Source organism: Pinus tabuliformis, chromosome J, assembly GCF_031772625.1.
Source record: "Pinus tabuliformis cultivar Carrire ecotype Pingquan chromosome J, CPIR1, whole genome shotgun sequence".
NCBI lineage: Eukaryota > Viridiplantae > Streptophyta > Pinopsida > Pinales > Pinaceae > Pinus > Pinus tabuliformis.
The window spans coordinates 975,237,776-975,262,432 of record NC_142295.1 but is presented as its reverse complement, the minus strand read 5'-3'; positions in this window follow the sequence as shown (position 1 = coordinate 975,262,432).

Genomic DNA, 24,657 nt, shown 5'->3' with positions numbered 1-24,657 from the left:
AGATCCATGATTTTACATTCCCGGACTTCTAGTCTCTGATGATCTACATATTCTACCTCAATCTGCATATGTTTTTTTTTTATGTATTTACATATAGCCTCTCTATACTATGTGAACCGTGATAGTTTATAGGACATATGTTGTATTTAGTTTTTTGATGGGCTGTGAACCATGATATTCCCCATGCAGATCTTAGGAGCTTAAGTCTATTTTGACATATGGACTTTTTTAGACCATCTCTGATGTATCTACTATTTGGACTCTTATATCTCTCATATAATATAAAGCTTTTTTCGTTCTGAAAAAAAACGCAAAAAACAAAACTTTCAATGTTAGAAATATAAAAAGCCTAGAGCACATCTTACAATAATTCCAAATGCTCAGCAAATTCATAGGAGATTCCACCAATGGTACATAATAAAATCGAAGTTCCTTCTCCAATATCTGGGCAAAAGCTCAGGCTCTTTCTCCTTAGATTTTAGGACAATAATGTCCAGAAAATTCTAGCAGGAAAAAGCCCCCCTTCTCCTCAGAGGCTGAATCTTGGCTTGGTTTCTTGATAACCCTTCCCCATTTTAACTCTTTCTTCACACGTGGTAGTTCAGTTTCATTCAGAAAGCTACCCCTTCCCCCATCGTTTTTTCAGAAGTCACATTTGGAGATAAGCTTTTCCCCTGGATATTTTCATGGTGGGACTACAATATTTTGTGACAGCGACAACCAATAATGCAAGAAACACATTTAGATCACGTGTGGAGTATGGGAAACTCTTTGTTGAATCCTGTTGCTTAAAATTGGCATCTGGGATACCATGTACTGCCTCCTTTTTCATGTCAACTTCCATCTTCATCATAATCCATCACTCCTCTAGATTCGGAATGGGAAAGTTCTTCATGCCCACGCAAGGAATTCATTTCTTATGGGCTTTATTACGACATTTTAAATTTATTTTAAGGCTCATTCCTGGTGTTTGTCCATTTGATCTTCCTTGATTGCAAGAAACATGTTATTTGAGGTGATCAGTGACTTCGCTACTATTTGCATAGTTATCTCCCCAGACACGATGATATGAGATATGGAAATACAATGTCTAATATAAGACAGGGTAATCCCGAAAATAAGATATAGAACCTTCATTTTAGAACATGCATTTTATATGTGTAAAATAAATTAGCGAATTAACATTAAAAATTGAAACATAGAAAAATATTTTTTATTTTTATTTTTAAATTTAGAAATTAAAACATTACATGGAATGATGATAAAATGATAAATTAGAACTATAAAGTGCAATTTACAATGTATATGGATACAAAGTTATTGCTACTGTAGGTGAGAATGACAATGGAAAATTAAAATAGGTATATACTAGAGTTATAAATGGAAGAATCTCATAGCTTGTGTCTGTCGGTAGTCCCCATGTCATCATCATCAAAATCAATATCATTATTATTGCTCTCTCCTCCATACTCCTCTATATCCAATCCAATCTTTGTAGCTACATCATCATCAAAAGCAACTTATCTACCATTGCTCCCTCCTCCATCCTTGTCTTCTATATCTAATCCAATATATGCATTTGCTAGTGTGGAGGAGGAGCCCTTAAGAGGATCACCATCATCAAAAGCCACCAATGCTATTGTTGGTTCATTGAGATCCAAGTTGGCCAATGCCAACTCAACATTGCTCCAAACCCATATCGTCAAAAAACACATCATGTTTCTTTATCTTCCCTTTCTCTTCTATTTTCATGTAAGTAAGATGAAGTTTGGTATGCACATATTACACCATTTTCATTTCCCTACACTACTCAAGCTTGCTCTTCTTCAAACTATACAAATTCCCAAATGTGCTCCAACTCCTCTCATAACAAGACGATGAAGTCACCTAAGAGAGGAGCCTCATGGCTAACTATTGTAGAAGAAGGTATGTTGCCTCATGAGTTTCCCACCAAGAATAGGGATTCTCAGCTCCCATGTCTTTGAGCACATCATGACCTCCAAATATCTCAACGCCAATGAAAAACTTTACCGTACCCTCCTCCGCCTCATCAAGGGATGCTCTATCTTGACATCTCCATCTAAATGCATCCTTCCTCGCCAATGAAATCTCACCATCAATGTGAGGAACGAATCTACATGAAATCCCACCATTGATCCACTCATTGTTGTTTGGGATTGATTGAGTGAGTCGAGCAATGAAAATGTGTACAATTCTTAACCCACCTACTAACAAAAATATCTTGTATGGTGGTGAAAAAGGTGTCTATTGATGTCCCCATCCTAAGGGAACTCATTCTATAAATTACTGGTATTCATAAACTTAATCATGGAATTCCACCCTTCATAAAAATCTTCCACGATGGGCGGGTACATGTTTGCAAAATGCAACAAAGAGATGATAGGGTTCACGATCTTAATGGTAAGATATATGCTCTTCCACCAACCATCATCTAACATTATATCCTTGAACCTTTTTTAAGAAGCTTAATTTGTCTTTCTCAAAAAGACCAAAACTCTAAAATAACCATGGACCCAAGAGTGGTCTTGACCTACCTCAACCTTTTAGGCATGATGAATGAGAAGGAAAATTGTGTTTCTACAATCTTCGACCATGATATATCTTGTACTCTTTATATATCATGAGAGAATTTGAATGGTTTTGTACGAAATTGTGAATATGGTGCGCATCCTCACCAAGACTTTAGATCCATGTCACATGTGAAGCAATAAATTTAACTTTTAAATTTAGAGAATGAACTATGCAAGGTGTCCAAAATATTTGTGGATATTCAACTTCCACGATCATGCCAACAACCTTGCAAATAGTTGCATTAGCTATATTAATTTGCATGCAAGGGTGAACACCTACATGTTCAATAAATTTAATGAACAACTCACCCATATATTGTGCGTCATTGTGTTTTTCGAGATCATTCATTGCTTTCAAGAAGACCACTCTGTTCGAGTTATACATCATAATCTTCATGATTGGATTGCATGTTGCATCTATTTATCCATCATAAACAATACTAATACTAGATGAGGGCCATGATGGTTTAATATGCTCTGCCATTTTATGCACCTTCTTCTTTGCCTTTACCAACAATGTGGTTCTAAGATTCTCCGAATTAGGAGGCACATACCTTGTTGGAGCCCCTTGAGCTAAAGCTCAACACATCTCAATAAACAAAGGTGACTATGAAACAATAAATCAGATGAAGTTGAAATAGAAAAACCTAATAGTCAGATCAAGCTTTTCTTACCTCTCTTGCTGAAATATTTTGTATATTGGATGGGCTATCGTCCTTTTTAATAACTTGAAACAAACTCCCACTCCTAAATGGATAATTTTTATATGATTTTCTTAATAATGGAAGAGGATCCTCATTCTTAGTTTTCCTACACATTGGTGCCACCATTCCCAAGCAAACATTGGTCTCTCTTTCCAATTCTTTTTGTTTGGATGCACTTATTCCTAGACATGTTCCAAGTCCATGATGGATGCCCAACAAATGGCCCTTGACTTGGAAGTAGGTGCTCCCTTAAATTGGTTCTAGCTAGAACTACATGTCCAAAGAACATCCCCTTCCACCTTTAACTTGGCTTCAAGCCCTTGATGTCCTATGACATGCTTCCACAATGGATACTTTTTCTCTTGACTCCATTGTCTTGCTAAAAAATATTTTTTTCAACATTTTAAGTTGTTTATGCAACCCCACTTCTAGTGGATGGAGCATTAGAAAACCATAAAGAAAATGAAGGAAAGGAGGGGGGGGGTGCATTAGTGGAGGCATTCCTCGACTTCGTTTGACCTTTTCTAGTTTCCCTTGATGACTGAACTATGATTTCTATGAAATGAGAGAGACAATGGAACATTGTAGGAAAAAACTTAAATATTGGTAGACAAATCCACTTGCATAACACTTGGAATCCCTTCAACATTGTACAATAACCCTCAACAACACTCTGAAACATCTCACACCTCCAACTTGTTAATTGAAATAAGCTCAAGTTCATGAACATTTCATCATCAGACACGTGTTAATTGTTTCACCAACATGGTGAAAAAGTCCTCAAGTTCACAAACATTTCATCATCTAGTTGTAGCGTTAAGAGATCATAGGGCAACACCTTTGCAATTTCTTCCCAATGTTAAACTCTTAGATGCTTCAACTTGAGCACTTGGATAGGTTCCAATCATGGAAATTGAGTAGCATTACTCTTACAATCATTACATGTTGTTGTAGTAAATTCTACACACAAGGAGTTTTTGCTTTGTGATCTTATGACTGATTAAGATCACCAGACAATAGAAAGAATGGCTAAGAAAATCCAACAAAAGTCCCCAAACCAAATGGAAATGTAAGAAATTTCTAATGCTATAAAGGATGAGTGAGTACCTTGCTTCCTAGCAGGTCGATGAAGGGTTTTGGGTCTATTGTAGAATATTTCTACTCTAATTAGGTGATCCTTTTCATGTGCTTTCGATCCAAACCCTGCACACAAACAAAAATGGACAAAGGCAACAAGTGATATTCCACATAAAATTGGCATCCCAAAACATTAAGAAATACACCTATAAATTACTTCAAATATTGATATAAGGAAAAGGAACATGAATTTCCATTAACCATATAAATGAATGTGCATCAATATACCTCTAGGTTTGGTACTCCTCTCTTCGTTTTGGTAGAGTCTCCCCACTATAATGTATAAGGAATCACAATAGCATGAAGCCCTCAAATCTGAATCACAATAGCAATATAAACTCTCTGAAGCTCACTCTCCAAATCTATGGCTCTCCAAAATTAGCCTCACCCTCTAAGATGGTCCAGTATAAATAGGAAGAAGAGGACTCCCAAGAGGATGAATGTAGACATTTAGGATAAAGAGAAGTTAGAGAAGCTTCTCAATAATGAGTCCCATCGAGCTCAAACAGACAGGATAAGATGATGAGTTGAACTGATCTCCTAGGAACCACAGACCTCTGTAACAAGTCCCTCAACCGCATGCACAAAACAGTGAAATCTCGATTATAACCACACAAATAGTGTGTCCTACGTTCAACTAGAAGGTTCCAACCACACGCATAAGTCGAGTTCCCTGTGGTTGTGGCATAACACTGGGGAAAAGAGTGGTCAATGCCCAGAAGAAGGTTTATCAGCATAATGACTCAGAGGTACTAACCCTAGGGAGAAAAATAGGCTAATAACAGATGCCCCCTAATGCATGAGGTCAAAAGAGTAACTGATGGTCGAAATGCATTATAACAGAGATCGAAGGTAAAAATATAAGGAAGAAGACAAACACAGGAACTCGGATCAGAAGACGCCAGAAGCTGAAGTCTCATCTTTGCTGATAACATCCTCGAGGCAGGCATACCCATGCTCAGTCAAAAATTAAAACCTAACATGGCTGCCAAAACATACACATGATATGAAATGCTAGATCATGGCCATGGAAAAATACACAGTGGATCCATGTGACTCAATGGATATAACATAGCCACTGGAAAATACAATGTGGATCTATGTCAGAATATACATCAGTAGGACTATGGATACATAATAGGTAAGAGGTTCCCCAAAATAGCCCTCAAAGTACATAAATGATACATAACTCCAACGCAACCTGGGAAAGGTGTCATATATGAGTGAGATTTCCCTAACCTAGGGTTGTATACATAACCCTAATGGTATGAATCTATGGCATGTGAATAGATGTGTTGAGGTCGAGTATGGTAGAAACCACCTAATTACCAACCAATGAGGTAAACTATTAACATACGTGAGGGAATACATTAAAGAGGAAGATGGACCCCAAGGTACTTATAGCAATCTACCAAGTGTGAATAAATGAGATGACATTGAACACCAATGAAATTTATCGATCAGGAGTAAATGATGTAAACCCATAGTCGATTGTGAGGAATCCTACCATTGAGGTATGTAAGCTCCGAGGTACTTTTGGTTCTTAGATCAAGCTCCTAGATAATGAGCTGAAATTGATAGGAGAAGATCCGTCGAAGGAGGGCCTTGATGTATCCCCCATCAATCAACATGGAACAAACTAGGATGATATGATGGATGGATGAAGTCATGAGATGATGAAGTACAACTGACAAAGGAATGGTTGAGTAAAAAAGGTCAATGGGCTACTGCAGATGGCCGACACAGGCAGAAACTTCCCTTGAACACATAGAAACACGACACAAGAGTGACTCAGTAGCATGACTAATGAGCACCATGTGATATCATGTGACAACAAAGGAGGAATTGAAGCATGTTCCATATGACTATAAGAGTAACCAGTTAGAGGAGTAAATAAACTCATATGGATAGTACGACTCCTATGCAAGCTAAAGCCCAACTATGAGATAATGAAGCAGATAGGTGCCATGTTCAAGGGCGACGTAATTAACGCTTCCATTTTGATGACTGATGGAGATTAATGTTATTTTCTCTTTCTCTTTTTAAAAGTTCATTTTTCGTAAGTTTAGTCCCCCAAGCCCAAAAAAGAGATAAAAATATACAAGGGAGAACCTTTTGTCCATAGTAGACTAGAGTATTCCTTTTTCGTAACTAGTCTACTCAGTCTGGAAAAGGGTTAAACTTATACAGAATAGATGACCCTTCAAGTAATTTAGTGAGCATGAAGGAGACAAGTTCACTCGACAATATTTTCTAAATTAAGTTGTCTAAAAACAACTTAAAGAAAAATCCTCCTAGAGGAATAAGTGGTATAAGGGGTAACAACTGGTTCGGTAATGGTGAAATTACTCATGATAAAGAGGACTAGAGGCTGGCTAATAAGACCACTCATCCTAGTGGTTCCTCCAAGAAAGGGTAAAATGCCAAGTCAAATTGAATGGTAGTCCAAAAGGATGATAACAATGGAATGAAGAAACCAAGGATCATCATGCAAAAATAGGTTGATAAAAGTGGAAATCACAAGGGATAAAAGTGGTGGAATCCTCAGGGGGTATAGCCAGAAATAAGACGAAGAAGAGGACATGAGGCTCATATTATAAGTCATGGCAGGTCAGACAAAGGGATTTCGAAAAGGGAATAAAATGACTACATGGACACCAAGATGAAAAAGGGGTGTTGTACTAGGATATCCTTGATCAGGTAAGCTCTACCGCCAAGCGAAAACACGCATAAAGGAAGATGGATAACATTGCAACTTGATTGGGTTGGTCCTAAGGCATTAAAATGGTACTGACAATCAAAATGAAATAGTGATGGCGAAAATGACCTACCCCTATATGCCAATAAAGGAAACATACCTCAGGCCCATTGTCGTAAATGAGACCCCCAAAAATTGACACTAAAAGGTAGCTCACCAAACTCTGGAAAAAATTTGACTAGGAAAGAGAATTGCAAAGAAAAAAACCCTCTCAAGCCCATAAATTAAAAAAAGGAATATTTTCTAAAGTTTCCAAAAAAGGTTATAATAAGAGACCATACCTCCTCATTTTTTCATTGTGTGTTGAAGAAGAGAGAAGGAGCGAACTTCCAAGATTGGTGGTACAAAGGCAAGGAGGAGCTTCCCCATCAGGGTAAGTTGGTTTTTCCCTTTGTTTGACAATTTAAGCATGCATTCCTCTTGGTTGAAGTTGTGTTTAGGAAAAAAATTATTTTTTTTCAGAAGAAAAGGCCTTAGTCGCATGCATGAAACGAGAAAATTTTGGCTAAAAGTGTCTAGCTGCATGGATACAACGCATTCCGTGCAGCTGTGACTAAAAGTTACATGTTCCAAGAGTGTGGTTAGGGTTAAATTTATGAATTTTTTCATTTTTCTTACCCAAATTGATTTGTCGATGTTGTATAGTGGACTTTTCATTTTTTATTACGGCCATGACTGATAAATGTTTTTCTTTGTGAGTGCAGGAGAAACCATGGTTGAATGGTGGGAGAGAGATCATGTGTTCAATGAGATATAGGCCATGATACATCAACCAACCTTCGATGCATTGAGTAACTGTGGATTATTAAAGTTTTACATGATCCCCGACATGACTAACCATTCCTTTTTTCTTGGTGAAATCATTCGGTGGTGGGATGTGGACACCCAAAAATTCATAGTGGGGTCAGAGTCATTTTACATAGAGTTGGAGGATAACTACTCATCGGTTTGTCAAGGTGAGGTGCACTAGTTGTGTTAGCAGGGGTATGTAGTGCTGGTGGAGAAATAGTCCAAAGCTACATTCAACAGCATTGCAGAGTGAGTGTATGGAGATATAAGGATAGAATCATGATTGGGGATCTCATAAACATCACACTCCAGACCCTAGAATATATTGTGACTTAGGTAGCAGGTACAACAACACCCCATAGTGTAACTGAACCACACTTGGAGTTGGCTCTTAAATGCATGCAAACTACCTTGTTTAACTGGGGTGAAGGCATGCTGGCCAATGGCAAGGAACAACTTACCAAAATGAAGAGATGGAACATAAAAAACTGTTGAGAAATGGCAACAAGAAATATGAGTTTAATTTGTTCTTGAATTAAACTAAGAATTAAAATTGAATTCTATTCTCATAGCAACTTGTAAATATTTAATTAAGTTTAATTAACTCAATTATCTTAGGAATTTTGAGTTGTAAGTCTTTTTGTAGTCAGTATATGTTCTCCCTAAGTTTTAAGGGTCCAATATGAGTTTCAATTTAGTTGGAAATTATATCACTCAGTTTACTGAGTTATGTTAAGTTAAATTAGTTCCAAACTATTTAAGGAACTAATAGAGAGTTAATGGTCATTTGGTGCACTAGTGAATCCACAAGTGTCACTCTAATTAATTGAATATTCACTCATCAGAAACTCATGCATGCCAGTTTTGATAAAGACCTAGTTGAGACTAGAGTGGAGAGGAAATGTACTATCATTTGTATTATTTACTGGAGTGTAAACATCATGCATGCATCAAAGATTGATATTATGTTTGGATTGTGCAGTTTTGGAAGCATGAATTCCCTTTAAATACAATCTATTCATCCTATGAATTACGCAAGAGATTAGGGACTTGAAGAGCTGCAGAATTGGATAAGTGTTGGCCAAGAGCTAGATTGTGAGTCATGAGAGTTGAGCATACTTGTGTGGAATTGTTCTAGTGAGAACAAGCTTTGTATCTTCACTCATATTTCTGATATATGCAATACAGATAGTAGGGTTTTAAGAAGTGGCTTTCCCCAGATACATCATGTGTTATGTGCCATTGATTATCTTCTTATTGTTCATATTGTTTTCATCGATCTATTGGCTTCCACTGGTTGAAAGTAGAAGTAGATTCTTGTCCTGTGCTTTAGTACATTAAATGAGTTTGTGAATCTATAGGATTTTCTACATGGTATCAGAGTTGAGAAAAATATACTGGAGGAGATTTCAAAATTTTGAGTTTTAGGTTACAGGTGAAATTCAAATTTGCAATACATATTTCAGGATCGGCAGATGGCGTTCTACGGTTTGCGGCTCGGGTATGCCTTGGAAGGAAGCTTGAATTTTATATCCTGGAGGGACAGAATGGAGGCTATGATAGAGGATAATGGCTTGAAGGAATTCATTGATCAAGAAATTCCTAAGCCATCAGCATTGGATGCACAAAATTTGGTCAAATGGAAGAAGTGTGTGGTGAAGTCAAGGCGGATAATCCTTGAGGGAGTTCGAGACCACATTGTCTTGAGTCTCCATGGTAAGGAAACTCTGTATCCTATTTGGAAAACATTTACGGACTTGTATCAGAACAACAGTGACCAAAGGAAATTTGCATTGAAGGAAAAACTTCGAAAAATCAAAATGGAGAAAGGAGAGACTATTCCAAAATACTTAACCAAGTTCACTCAATGTCGTGATGAAATTGGAAGTGTTGGAATCACGGTTTCCGAGGATGATATGGTGAGTCTTTCTCTTCTAAGACTCCCAAAGAGTTGGCATAGTTATCAGGACTCTGTCAATGGTCAGGAGAAGCTACCAGATTGGGAATGACTGTGGTTGGATTTGATGCAGGAGGAGATCAGGAGGAACAAAACCAATGGCTCTTCATCAAAGAATGATGATGAAGAGAATTATGCTTTAGCGATTAAGGCGAAGAAATGGAAAGGGAACACTTCCAATTCCAAATCTGATTCCTATCATGGAGGTAAGAATAAATACATGATGAAAGTTAAGTGCTTTCATTTTCATGAGCTGGGCCATTTTGCTACAAATTGTCCACTCAAGAAGTCCAAGAAGAAGTCCTCAGGAGGAGTGGCGGGTGAGGCTTTGGCCTCTCAATTTGAATTGGACTTTTCCCTCATTGCATGCATGGTGTCATTAATGATGGGAAGTGTATGGTACTTAGAAAGTGGAGCTTCATTCCACATGATTGGTGACAAAGAGTTATTCAGTGACCTGGAGGAGAAAGATCTCCATATGCATATCGAGATGGGTGACGACGGGAAGTATAGTGTTACTGGATTGGGCACGATTACTTTTTAGAGGGAGCATGGGGCTCCACTCACCTTGAAGAATGTTATGTATGTGCTCAGGCTGAAGAAGAACTTGGTATCCATTGCCATGCTTGAGGATAGAGGCTATGATGTGATCTTCTCGAAAGGAAATATGTTCCTTCGACACATAGCCACAGGTCAAGTAAAGAAGATAGGGATTCGGGTGAAGAATCTCTATAAGCTAGAGGTAGAGGAGTGTGATTCTTTGAGCACTAAAGAAGAAAGGGTGCAGAGTTGAGACGTTGGCGAGTTGTGGCGCAGGTGATTGGGATACTTACATGATGGGGATTTGAAGATATTGCGGTAGATCTCTACTGGTATTTCCAAAGGTACGCTTGAGCAAGTTGATACATCCAAGGGGTATACTTTGGGAAAATACACCAAGTCTTCATTTCACGACAGAGACAGTCAACCAGAGGCTATTCTAGAGAGAGTCCAATCAAATGTGTGTGGACCATTCTCGACAGCATCCACAGCCAAACACATGTATTATGTTATATTTGTTGATTACTATTCTCGTAAATGCTAGATATTATTCATGCAGAAAAAGGATCAAACTTTCACAAAGTTTTGTGAGTTTAAAGAATTGGTGGAGAAAGAGTCGGAAATAAGGTTAAAGCTCCATGGAGTGATAATGGCGGTGAGTATGTCTCAAACAAATTTAAGAACTTCTGTATAACGGAAGGGATTAAACAACAATTTACGACACCCCATAACCCTCAGTAGAATGGGATGGTCGAGAGGAAGAATAGAAGCATAGTAGGGGCAGCGAGGGTGATGATACATGATCAGGGCCTACCACTACACTTGTGGGTTGATGCATGAAACACAATGGTTTATGCTTAGAACTGTAGCCCACGTCAGATACTTGAGATGAAGACACCAGAAGAGGCTTATTATGGTAAGAAACTAGATGTTGGTCACTTTAGGTTTTTTGGGTCATCGGTATATTTCCATGTGACCAAAGATGCATGGAAGAAGCTTGAGCCTACAATAGAGTTGGGGATATTTTTGGGGTACATTGATACACCTCACAACTACCAATTTTACTTGCCAACCAGCAGGATGACTGTGGTTCGCAGGGATGTTAGATTCGATGAGGAGAAGGCCATGTGAGTTTCCCTTGAGAGGGAACTTGAGATACATGCGGAGGAGGAGATTTTAGCTCCTAAGGTTGAGGAGCCTCAGATTGATGTGGAGCATCCACATGCAGAGGATCTAGGAGTGGAGACATCCACTCAGGTAGAGTCTTCTAGAGAGGGAAGAAAGCACACCATAGAGGCTAACAGATTGTTGGATGATGCATGGGAAAATGTGGGAGAACCCACTTCTCAGCGTAGGTAGAGGAGGTCACCTTAGAGGTACACTGGATACATGGCTCTTATGGGTGAATTTGTTGTGATAGAGCCATCTTCCTTTAACGAAGCAATAAAGCAGTGGGTTTGGGTTGATGCCATGGTGGAGGGGTATGACTCCATAGTTTGTAATAGTGTTTTGGATGTGGCCCCAACATCGGAGGACAAGTCAGTGGTGAGATCCCCTTAGCTTTACAAGGTAAAGAAAGCTGAAAATGGTAGTGTGGAGAAGCATAAGGCCATATCTGTGGCCCGTGGATTTTCATAGGTTAAGGGAATTGACTATGATGAGACCTTTGCTCCTATTGCAAGGTACTCGTCGATTAGATCTATATTTCCACTATCAACATAGATGGATTGGAAGTTACATCAGATGGATGTGAATGTAACCTTCCTTAATGGCATGACTAAGGAAGAGGTGTACATAGAGTAGCCTGAAGGTTTTGAGACCTTTGACCGTGAGTCACGTGTGTTCTAGCTCAAGAGAGTGTTGTATGGGCTGAAGCAAGCACCCTATGCTTGGTACACCAGGATAGATAGCTACTTCACCAGGTTGGGCTTCACGAAGCGTGAAGCAGATGTGAACTTGTACCACATAGTGGTGGAAGGTAAGATGTTGATCATTGTACTTTATGTTGATGATCTCATACTGACAGGTGATGATAAGTTGATCAAATCTTGCGAGGAGGACCTTGCAAGAGAGTTTGAGATGAAGGACATGGGGCTCATGCATTACTTTCTTAGGATGGGGGTATGATAGGGTGATGGGGAGTTGCTTGTGCCTCAAGGAAATTATGCCAATGAGATACTCAAGAGATTTCGCATGGAGAGCAGCAAACCCATGGAGACTCCTTTCGCATGTAACTGGAGGAAGGACGATGTTAATTCAGGGGAAGTAGTGGAAGCTACTATTTACAAACAACTTGTGGGTTCACTCATGTACTTGGTGAACACACGATTGGATATGTGCTATGCACTTAACCAGCTTAGTCAAGTGATGGTTAGGCCTACCAAGCTGTATTGGAAGGCGACAAAGCATGTGTTGAGATACCTTAGGGGAACTTCTAAGCATGGATTACAGTACAGACAGACAGAGGGAGTGAAGCTTCAAGGCTTCACCGATGTAGATTGGGCAGGGAGTCCATCTGACAAAAAGAGCACATTAGGAGGGATCTTTAGTATTGGGTTAGTGATATTTTCTTGGTACAACAGGAAACAGATACCGGTTGCACTCAGTTCGGAAGAGGCAGAGTACATGGCTGCGAGTTAGGCAGCATGTGAGGCCATCTGGATGAGGAAGATCCTAGTTGGTTTATTTGTTCAGCATATGGATCCAACTATGATTTACTGCAATAATCATAGTTGTATCAGAGTATCTAAAAATCCATTTTTCATGATCGGTCCAAGCATATTGATATTCGATATCATCATCTCAGAGATTGTGTATTGAGGCGGATTATGTTGTTAGAGTACATTCCCATGGAGGAGCAATATGCTTCCATTTTGACAAAGGCATTGTCAATATGGTCAAGATGTAAATTTGAGTTTCACAGAGACAGGATCGAGGTAGATGATAATCCCTTTCTTGTTGAGAGGGAGTGTTGAGAAATGGCAACAAGAAATTCCAGTTTAATTTTTCCTTGAATTAAATTGAGAATTAAAATAAAATTCTATTCTCATAGCAACTTGTAAATAGTTAATTAAGTTCAATTCACTTAATTAGCTTAGGAATTTCGAGCTGGAAGCCTTTTTCTAGTCATGCATATGTTCTCCCTAAGTTTTAGGGGTCTAGTATGAGTTTAAATTTAGTTGGAAATTAGATCACTTAGTTTACTGAGTTGTGTTCAGTTAAATTATTTCCAAATTGTTTGAGGAACTACTAGAGAGTTAATACTCAGTTGGTGCACTAGTGAATCCACAAGTGTCACTCTAGTTAACTGAAGATTCCCTCATCAAAAACTCATGCATGGAAGTTCTGAGAAATACCCAGCTGAGATTAGAGTGCAGGTACAATGTACTATCAGTTGTATTATTTACTGGAGTGTAAATATCATGCATGCATTAGAGATTGATCCTATGTTTGGATTGCGCAGTTTTGGAAGAATGAATTCCCTTTAAATATGAGCTATTCATCCTAGGAATTACGCAAGAGATTAGGGGCTTGGAGAGCTGCAGAATTGGCTAAGTGTTGACCAAGAGCTAGCTTGCGAGCTGAGAGAGTTGAGCATACTTGTGCAGAATTGTTCTAGTGAGAACAAGCTTTGTATCTTCACTCATATTTCTGATATATGAAATACAGATAGTGGGGTTTTGGTCAGTGGCTTTCCCCAGATACATCTTGTGTTACATTTATCTTCTTGTATTGTTTTCATCTATCTACTGGATTCTGTTGGTTGAAAGTAGAAGTAGATTGTTGTCATGTGCTTTAGTACATTGCATGAGCTTGTGAATCTACAGGATTGTCTTAGATGCATGCAACCTACCTTGTTTAACTAGGGTGAAGGAATGTTGGCCAATGTCAAGGAACAACTCACCAAAATGAAGAGATAGAAGATCAAAAACTTTGTCTATGGGAGTCTACTAGTGAGTTTATTTCTAGAGAAGATCCCGATCATGAGGCCGATGTCACTTCATTATGTAGTATATCGACCACCAACCTAGCCTCGGATAATGAGGTGGTGCAGTCTCATGATGAGGGAAGAGGGTGTGTAGAGTAGAAACTGGTTCTGAGTGACATACTAGAAGTGGTCGAGAACAACATCACTGGAAGTGGACGATTATCCATTTTATGGAGTAGAATTCCAGGGATATCGGAACATGGTATTGCCCCCTAGAATTGAGTTTGATGACAAAGATAAAATATTTTTGGTTTTTCTATTTTATAATTTTTTTGGATTTCTAGAATATCTAATTTTTTTGGGATGGGTACAAGGTTACTGATATGTGATAAATGTGATATGCAGATGTGGCACCCACACACCTTGTAGGCTATTCTCTTCTTAGGAGAAATGTACCACCAACCCAAGCCCAAGTGGCACATGCAACAACAGAAGAGGGTGAGGATGAGGAATTGTGGGAATTCACTCGCAATGTCGAGGGGTTAACACTAGGGGTTCATCAGAGGAGTATTGTGGATATACCTCAACATATGTAGAGGCACATGGTTGGAGTCACTTCAGCCTGTCATCAGAGCTTCCCATGCCACATTTTGAATGTGGTGTTATGTTATCATGAGCACCATTGAGCAATAACAATGATGTACTTAGGGTTGTGTGTTTGTGATGTGACTGCTTCTGTATGGCAGGATAGCTAGGGCCTCTGATGCCCATATTTTGAAATATGTACTGAAAATTTTGATAATATAATAAAATGAAAATTTCTATGTGTTTATTTTTAAAATTATGTGTATTTGCAATGTGTTTTTACTTTATCATGTGCATGGTTAAAACTATTGATGTGACAAATTCCAATCTAACACATAATTAGCTAACGAATTAGCCAATGTGTTTTTCTCTCAGGGAATATGAACATAAGAAATGTAATCAAACAAACATTCAAAGAGACGTACCCTCAAAAAATAACATTGGATAGTAGAGTTCCTTACATAATAGATACGGTTGAGCTACGACACTACGAGCTAATAGTCAAGCTGAAGAACTAAGTGGCATCTGCCAAGGCGACTGGCCTTGGTCAAGAGTTCAATGAAAACACTATATTCGGCCACATTGTTGGTAACTGGGTGAATACAAATACCCCCAAAACTCACAATATCATTAGTGGAAAAAACAATGACCCAAGCGATGGAAGAAACGTTCCGAGTGTAATGGATTTCACCATATGCAAAGCCTCTATAAGGAAGAAATAGTTTTTACATCTATGCATCAAAGACTAGACACACAAATCACACATAAAAATCATGAAAAAAACAAAGACAATCAATTTAAGAAACTTATCACACACACACACACACACACACCTATATACAATATGTTCAAGAGACCATGCAAAGAAAATAAGCATGGTAGAGTTTTAGGTAGAGACCATTACTTTGCTCCGACAACAAATTCTTGTCACAATCAACTAACTCATATTCCCCCTTCTTGAGAACATGTTTAACATTTTAGGGACCATGCCACATGGGTTCAAGTTTTATTTCCCAAAAATTATCATGGTCTTGGTCATAAACCAAAATGAGATCACCTTTGGAAAAAACATGAGGTGGAACAAATTTGTCTTATTGGGCCTTAACGTGTTTCTCGTGAGTTTCATTATTGACCAGGACAAGAAGGCATTGTTCATCTAGATGGGAAAGTTGTAAGAGGTGTTCTTCCTTTATCGAAGTGTCAGGGAGTAACTCGACAGCTAGTTGAAGGGAAGATATTTCACACTGGATAGGAAGAACTGACTCCACTCCATAAACCAATTGGAAAGGAGTAAATCCAGTGGCATATTTCATCAAGGTTTGATATGCCCATAGGGTAGAAAATAACATAAGATGCCAATTAGAATTATGGTTCCCTACCATTCGTTGCAACATGGTTTTCAAAGTTCGATTGACAACCTCGACTTGGCCATTGGCTTGAGGATAATAAGGTGTGGAGTGTTCATGATGAAAACCCAACTTGGCAGCTAGTTCTTGCATCATATGGTTCTGAAAATGTTTACCATGATCGGTCACGATGCGTTTAGGAACACCAAACCTGGCGATGACATGATTGAAAATGAATAAGGCACTATTGTTTAAATGTGTAGGCATGGCCTCAACCCACTTGGTAAAATAGTCAACAACCATGATGATGTAGTGATGACCTTGGGCTGAGGGTGGGTTACATTTCATAAAGTCAATACCCCACTATGCAAAAGGTCCGACGAAAACTATAAGATGTAACAAGGCAGGGTGAGCACACATTTTACAAGAAAATATTTGACATGGATGGCACATGTGTACTTCTAAGATACAATCTTTCAAAAGTGAAGGCCAAAAGTAACTTGCATGCAAGATTTTCTAAGTAGTGGCAAGCCTAGAGAGATGACCACAACATGCCCCAACACGGAAATCATTCAATATGTGTTCATCTTCTTCATGACTAAGACATCGAAATAACATAGTGTCAAAAACACGCCAATTTAAAGTATCATTGATAATAAGATAGTGTTGAGACTGATGATGTATGCACCGATAGTCATCATGAGACAGTTCGGGTCGAAAATGTTAGATTTGGAGATACAATATAATGTCTCCATACCAAGGGTTGGAAGTACTAATTATTAACAAGGATTCGTCAAGTAAAGGATCCATACAACTAATATTACATGCGATGATGATAAAATTACAGACATGAGAAATTAGAACCATAAAGTGCTATTTACAAAGATACTAAGTCATTGTTACTATAGGTGAGAATGGTAATGGAAAATCAAAATAGGTATATACTAGAGTCATAGATGAAATAATCTCATATCTTGTGTGTGTCGGTAGTCCTCCATATCATTTTCATCAAAATCAACATCATTATCATTCCTCTCTCCTCCGTCCTCCTCCTGTATATCCAATCCAATCTATGCATCTACATCATCATCAAAATCAGCATGTCTACCATTGATCCCTCCTCCATCCTCGTCCTCTATATCTAGTCCAATATATGCATTTTCTAGTGTGGAGGATGACCCCTTAAGAGGATCACCATCATCAAAAGCCACCAATGCTATCACTGTTTCATTGAGATCCAAGTTGGTGAATTCCAACTCAACATTCTATCCAAACCATTGTCAAGAAACACTTCCCATGTCTTTATCTTCCCATTCTCTTCTATTTTCCTATAAGGAAGACGAATGCTAGTATGCACATACACCATTGTATTTTCCCTAAACTACAAAATCTTGCTCTTCTTCAAACTATACAAATTCCCAAACATGTTCCAATTTCTCTCATTACAAGGGATGAAGTCACCTAAGAGAGGAGTGTCACGCTAACTATTATAGAAGAGGGTACGTTTCCTCGTGAGTTTCCCACCAAGCATAGAGATTCTTAGCTCTCATGTGTATGAGCCTCCAAATCTCTCAATGCCAATGGAAAACTCTACAGAACCCTCATCCACCTCATCAAGGGATGCTCTATCTTCATATCTCCATATAAATGCATCTTTCCTCCCTAGTGAAATCTCACTATCAATGTGAGGAAGGAATCTACATGAAGGACCACCATCGATCCACCCATTGTTGTAGTATTTGGGATTCATTGAGTGAATTAAGCAATGCAGACGTGTATAATTCGTATCCCACCTACTAACACGAATATCTTGTATGGTGGTGAAAAAGGTTTCTACTGAAGTGCCCATACTAAGGTAACTCATTCTATAAATTAATGGTCTTAATAAAATCAATCATGGAATTCCACCCTTCATAAACTTATCTAGGATGGGTTGGGTCCACGATATTAATGGTAAGATATAACCTCTCCCACCAATAATCATCTAACATTATATCCTTTAGCCTTTTTGAAGAATCTTGATTTGTCTTTATCTAATAAACCAAAAATCTGAAATAACCATGGACCCAAGAGTGGTCTTGAACTAGCTCAACCTCTTAAGAATGATGAATGAGAATGTAAATTGTGTTTCTGCAATCCTTAATGATGATAGAACTTGTACTATTTATAGATCATGAGAGCATTGGTATGGGTTTGTACCAAATTTAAAATATGGTGTGCATCCTCACTAAGACTTTATATCCATGTCACATTTGAAGCAATGATTTTAGTTTTAAATTCAAAGAATGAACAATGTAAGTTTTCCAAAATATTGGTGGATATTCAACTTCAAAAATCATACCAACAACCTTACAAGCAGGTGCATTAGCTATATTAATTTTCATGCAAGAATCAACGCCTACATCGTCAATAAATTTAATGAAAAACTCACCCATATATTGTGCATCATTGTATTTTCTAAGAGCATCGATTGCTTTCAAGAAAATCAGTTTGTTCAATGTAGACACCACAAACTTCATGATTGGATTGCATGTCGCATATATCCATCCATCATAAACCATACTAATATAACTAGATGAGAGTTGTAAGTATTAACCCTATATAGAAATTACCTACAAACAGATTCTTAAAATAGAAAAAATATACAATGGTGTGAATATAGAATATACATAGATATTTTCTCTTGGAACCCAAACCGAGAAAACTAGATTGATTTTTCATTATATTCCTTTCAATCTTACAATACATTATATACATGCTGAAGCATTCAAAAACCCTAATCCATTAACCCTGGATTAAAACATAACGGTAGTTCCCTTGATTGGATCTACAAAATACCATGGAAAAAAACCATCATGTACGAAAACCATACAAAACACCATGGGTATGCCCACCCACCATCCTTGGGTCTGCCCCCCATCCTTGGATCCACCCAACTATTATTACGTACAGACTCTACATTAATTTTTTTTTTCCCAAGGCGCTGCCCTAGACCCCGTACAGGGGGGATACCACCCCATGCAAACCCCCTAGCAGGTGTCACCCCCCCCCACGACCCCCTCTCCTGGTACTAGTCATGGAAAGAATATAACACATACCTAATGTTGGCTTGTTGGGGCCTGACCCAGGTTCAGAAGTGATTTAGCCAAACAAATCCTGAAACTACCGGCCCTTTCGGCAACAGTCTGCGGTGCGTGGACTGAGGTCTCACCCGATGTAGTATGGGAGGGTGCTGGAACCAGGTTTCCGCACCCTAGGGATGTCTTGATGAAGTCTAGGAAGTTCGTGAACCGAACCTGCGCGCTTGTGCTGCTTTGCGCAGCATCTGTCCTTCGCAACTTGTGCAACTGCTTCCGTGCAGCTCTACAAAGAGCATGAAGAGGGGTTGTCTAGATCCCTATACCCTATTGTGCTATTATTATAGATCTTAACTTAATTGTGTAGGCCCAATATTCTCATTAATCATTCAACATTCATAACAAGTGCACGCAATCAAAAAATTTGTAAAGAGATGTATAAATGTTACAAAAGAAATAAACGTAGAATATTCCAGAATCAACTTATCTTTTATTAATTCTCTGTTCAAGTACAATCCCAACTCTTCCCTGCGCACTCAGCTATAGGGGTCTGCGCACACAACTACGGACTCTACCAGGCGTCTACGCACTTAGCTGTAGAGCCTCTACCTACCACTACGACCCAATACACTTCAGATTTACTTCTATCTTCTAACCATGCCTTTGCATCTATTTGTTACTTCTCAAAACTAATACTGACTTTACACTTAGAGCCTCACTCTATTTATACAATCCCATGGTCCACAGACCATGGGTAGGCCGACATACCATACATTAAATTACATTATTTTAGGGCGGACAACCCTAGACTCTCGCGCTCCGCGCCCGCATTTCGCGGGGTCTTTACATTACACTTGACCAAAATTCGGGCTTCAAGCCCTAAAAATCCGCTATGGGGGGGATCCGATGCCCAATATCCCCCCAACATAGTCATCATGACTCATCTCGAGTCACTCTGCTGGTGCGGCGATCTTCGTTCGAAGTCCATGCAGCATGTCTCGCACAACTTAGGTATACACAGCACACTGTTCCGCCGGCTATTGTACTTGTTGCATGCATATCTCTGAATTTGCATGAGCAGGGTCACATTCCTGTCCAACCGTGTATAGTTCCTGCATCTATGCTAGCTTCCCCTCAATGGTAGCTGTGATTGTGAAAGCTTCATCGATCCATGGCTGGATGCGTGCTTTTAGCAGGGCTTCCTTTTGGTGCGCGATGTCTAATCGGTCCTTTAGTGACCTTGCTTGCTGTAGTCTGGCGAGTCGTTGAGTAAGGGCAACCGTCTGCACAGTGCCCCAGACACTGTCGTACTCCTACTACAACTCACGTGCTGTTGTCTCTGGGCGTTGTAGGTTCAGGTCTTCCTGGAGATGTGTAAGTATGGTGAGTGCTTGTTCCAACATCCTGGTGCACCCCTGTGTCGCCTGGCCAATTTGTTCCAACCCCATATGGATAGTGTGGGCATGCTGCTCTCTGACTTCTGGGGGTGTGGAGGGTTGCGCCTTCAATCACAGCTCAACGATTTGCAGGTTTAGCTCCAACTGAACCTTTGTCATTTCCTCCCAAGCCTCGCGGACTCCAGCCGCCAAATCTATGGACCCGCTCTGTTGCTGGTAGTTTTGCTGACATGGCCAACTCTGGAATGCTCCTGCATGCATCCTCTACAGCCTGCTCCAATCCGCTAGCCTGCATAGCCAACGCATCCCTCTGGATGCTAAGCTAGTCCATGTTGATTTTCTGCTCATTTAGGACTTGGATCGCTTGACCTTCCTGAGCGCGGAGTTCAGCGATGACCCCATCCTATAGCTGGTATGGTATTTCACGCAGCAGGGCGGCCAAGTTCAAGCCGACGCCTTTCATGCTACTCATCGCAGCCCGGTCATCCTCGTTTTCTGCTACTAGCACGCCTTCGGGCAATATGAAGTTGTTACTCATACGGGCATGCACCGTCTGTTCAATCTCAGCGGTTCTTGCTGCGACATACTGGGCCATTGTACTTGTTTGTGGGTGTTGTACCTGTAAACCTTGTAGCTGTGCACTAAGCGCCCCCAACATAGTGTTTTTCTCCATCCGCAATGCCTGGAGCGCGCCTTCCGCGACATCCCGAATCGTTTTGTTGATATCCAAAAGATCATATTTGGTGAGCGTGATCGGGTTGTCGGACATCTTTGTGACTTTCCCTTTCTTTCTGGGGACAATTTTCTCTGGTTTGTGCGGCTGCTTAATTTGTGTTGATGTTGTACTGGGGTTTGCATGGTCCTCTTCCTTGTCTACTTCTCAGTCTGCTACCCTGAGGACATTTCTTGGCCTTCCTTGGCCTCTTTGGTTAGCGCAGTTGTGGTTTCTGCCGTCTGTGTTGCTTCCTGTTCCTAGTGCTTCCTCTCAGCCAGTTGCGCGAGGCACAGCTTGGTGTCCTTCTTGCATTGTTGAGTTGTGACCTTCTCCATTTCCACCAAGTCCGGGGCACGCCACTCTGGAGGCCATGACTTCATTACTGCGAAGATTGCATCGTCCATTGTAATGAATGGAAGCTTCTCCCATTTTCGTACTGGATCCTTATACGCCCGAATATATAGGTTATGCATATCCACCTTGAATTCTGCCATGCTTTGCAAGCTATTATGAATTGTAGGGCACAAGCATAGCCTGCAGTTGATCCATGTTCAGATGCTTGCCTCCATGAACACCTAGAACACCTTTATCTCATGAATCCTGTCTGTGTCTCTTATAGCCCAGAGTGAGGTGTACCTCGCGACTTCGGGCAGGTCACCCTCAGTAGTGGGAAACTGGTTGTTCGCTAGAAGCTCCCCTATAACCAACAGAATGGATAAGAGCAACCACGCATAGTGGAAGGTCTTACCCTGCACCTGGGCCTCCCTATAGTTTGTCAAGAATTCATCACATAGGAACTGCACCTAGTTGAACTGGACCCCCTCTGCGCATTGCTCTGCCAACACAATCATAGACGTTGGTACTTCGTCGGCGCGACATTTCCTCATTAGCTTGCCGACCAACAACTGGGTGGCTACATGCACCCCTTGGTCTTTAATACTTGCTATTGCGTACCCCCGCTTTCTCTTTTCTAGCTTATACTTGGCCTTCATATCTTTTGCGAGGGCCAAGTCGTTGCTTTTTCCTGCTATGGCTGCAGGGTCGTTTCCTTTGACTGGAAGTCGAGAAATTCGGTGAATCAGATCAGCTGTGATGGGAATCGGCTCCTCCAGCCAGAGATACCCATCATGCACTAGGCACAGGGGCTGCCTGGTGACAAAAATGGTGATGGGTGCGTGGTGGTAGTGAGGTATCCATCACAGATGGAGTAACCCAACCTTCTCCACACCACGCAACCATTTCTTCTTTATTAACTTCTCTGCAGCCAACTGAGGGAACTTCTCGCTGTCTGCGAGGTCCCAGTCTTCGAAATTCATAGTAGGTACTCATCCCAACGACAGACCTTCAAACCTTATATCATTGAGGAGGAGCGGGGTCTGGAGCGCACTCTTCGTGACCTCCAGGTCCTTCGGTACCCTGGCCTTCCCCTTCCACAGGGGGGTGTAGGGAGGTAACTTTGTCACGGAATGCTTTTGGGAGACATCCTTTGCCTCATCATCCTATGCCTCAATTTGGGCGATCAGGGCCTGCAAGTCTTCCTCCTCCTCCTTTGTTTCAATGGTGACAACTTTTCCCTTCTCTGCTATTGACAACTTTCCAAACCATGGGTTTCTTGGGGATACACAGGCTGGCCCCATCGTTTTCTTATCTTTCTGTGGCCGCAGCGTGCGTGGTGATTTTGGAACTTTGGCTGCATTTTCCGCCTCTCGAGGCTCCTCATGGGCCATACCAGGCTCTGCGGTAACTTCAATGAATCACACTCTTGTTCTAGCAGCTGTCATTGTGTCTACGCTTGAGGATGGTAAGAGTGCATGGCGCTCAATGCTTTGTACTTTCTCAATTCTTAAACAACCAATTATTGCCTTGGAGTTGGCCCTGGGGGTTTTATAGCATCATTTGAATTTGAATTCGACCCTTCCCCCCATTTCTGCATCATTAATTCCTTCTTAGTGGCAAATCGTTCCAAATCTCGTTCTTAGTTCATGTCTTAATTGCCTGTCGCTCGCTCCTTTTTGCCTTAAATTGGACCTCTTGTCATGAACAGTGACACCAACGGTCACCTCCTAGCCTACCCACGTAGCAGCACAGCACCCTATGCGTGACCGTGACCCCTGTGACATATCGATCCTGTGCGCAAAATCCATGTCGCGAAGCTCCCATACAGACTCTTTTAAAGTCTCGCACTCTCTTTCAACTGCTTGGGGCACTGAGACTGTGCTTCCTACAGATAATCAAGTGGTCACACCCTCAGTGTGAGGCTTCAAGTCACCTTCCAACCTGGTCTATAGGCCCTCCTTAATTATCCTCGCACCAGTTAGCGCCTTGCATTCTTCCTTAGATGGTGTGCTTCCCTGTTTACTTTGTCTAGTAAGGTGCGGTCAGAACCATGGTATTAGGGTCATAACTTCTTCTACTGCAGTAGTATGGCTGACTATTCCTTGTCCCATCATGCTTAGTTTCTCCGTGCAGCATGATTGCGTGACTCCGTTTTCCAATTTGTTGATTTCTTCGTCCAATATCATATTTTTCTTTCTCAGTTGTAACCAATCATCGTCAAGTTTGCGAAGTTTCAAGTTCCCTCGCCAAATGGCTTCCTGTAACTGCATAATTCCTTTACCCGGTTCTTCGCGTACTATCCCAACTGTGGGAGCTGTTTTAGGGGGATTCTTCTCTGCTCTTATGGTTTCGTTTCTTCTCGTCAGTGTTGGGATCACTTCCGCGCTCCGGTTTTCGCTTATGGCCCTATAGGCCCATCGAACCACTGGTACGTGCAAGTCCCAGTTAGTTCGTTGCGCCTGGTAAACTCTGTTCATGATTCTGCATAGCTTTTTGAATGCTCTGACGTGGAATATTTGTGGGGTGCGTTGCTTTTCTTACTGTCGTGTTTGGTTTTGAATTTCGATCCTTAGTCTGGGATGTGCTTGCACAACACACGTATGCACCCATCAACACAGGTGGGCACACAAGCTACTTCGTCTTGGCTGCCCAGATCTTGTTTGACGTTGGGGACTTCCAAACCGTAAGCGCATCCGTCTTCTACATTCGTGCCAGTTCCCAATGGTCTTCTGATGTGTACTCCACCATCGTGTGGGTGTTGCGCACAGTGCCCATTCCATCGCACCGTACCATTGTT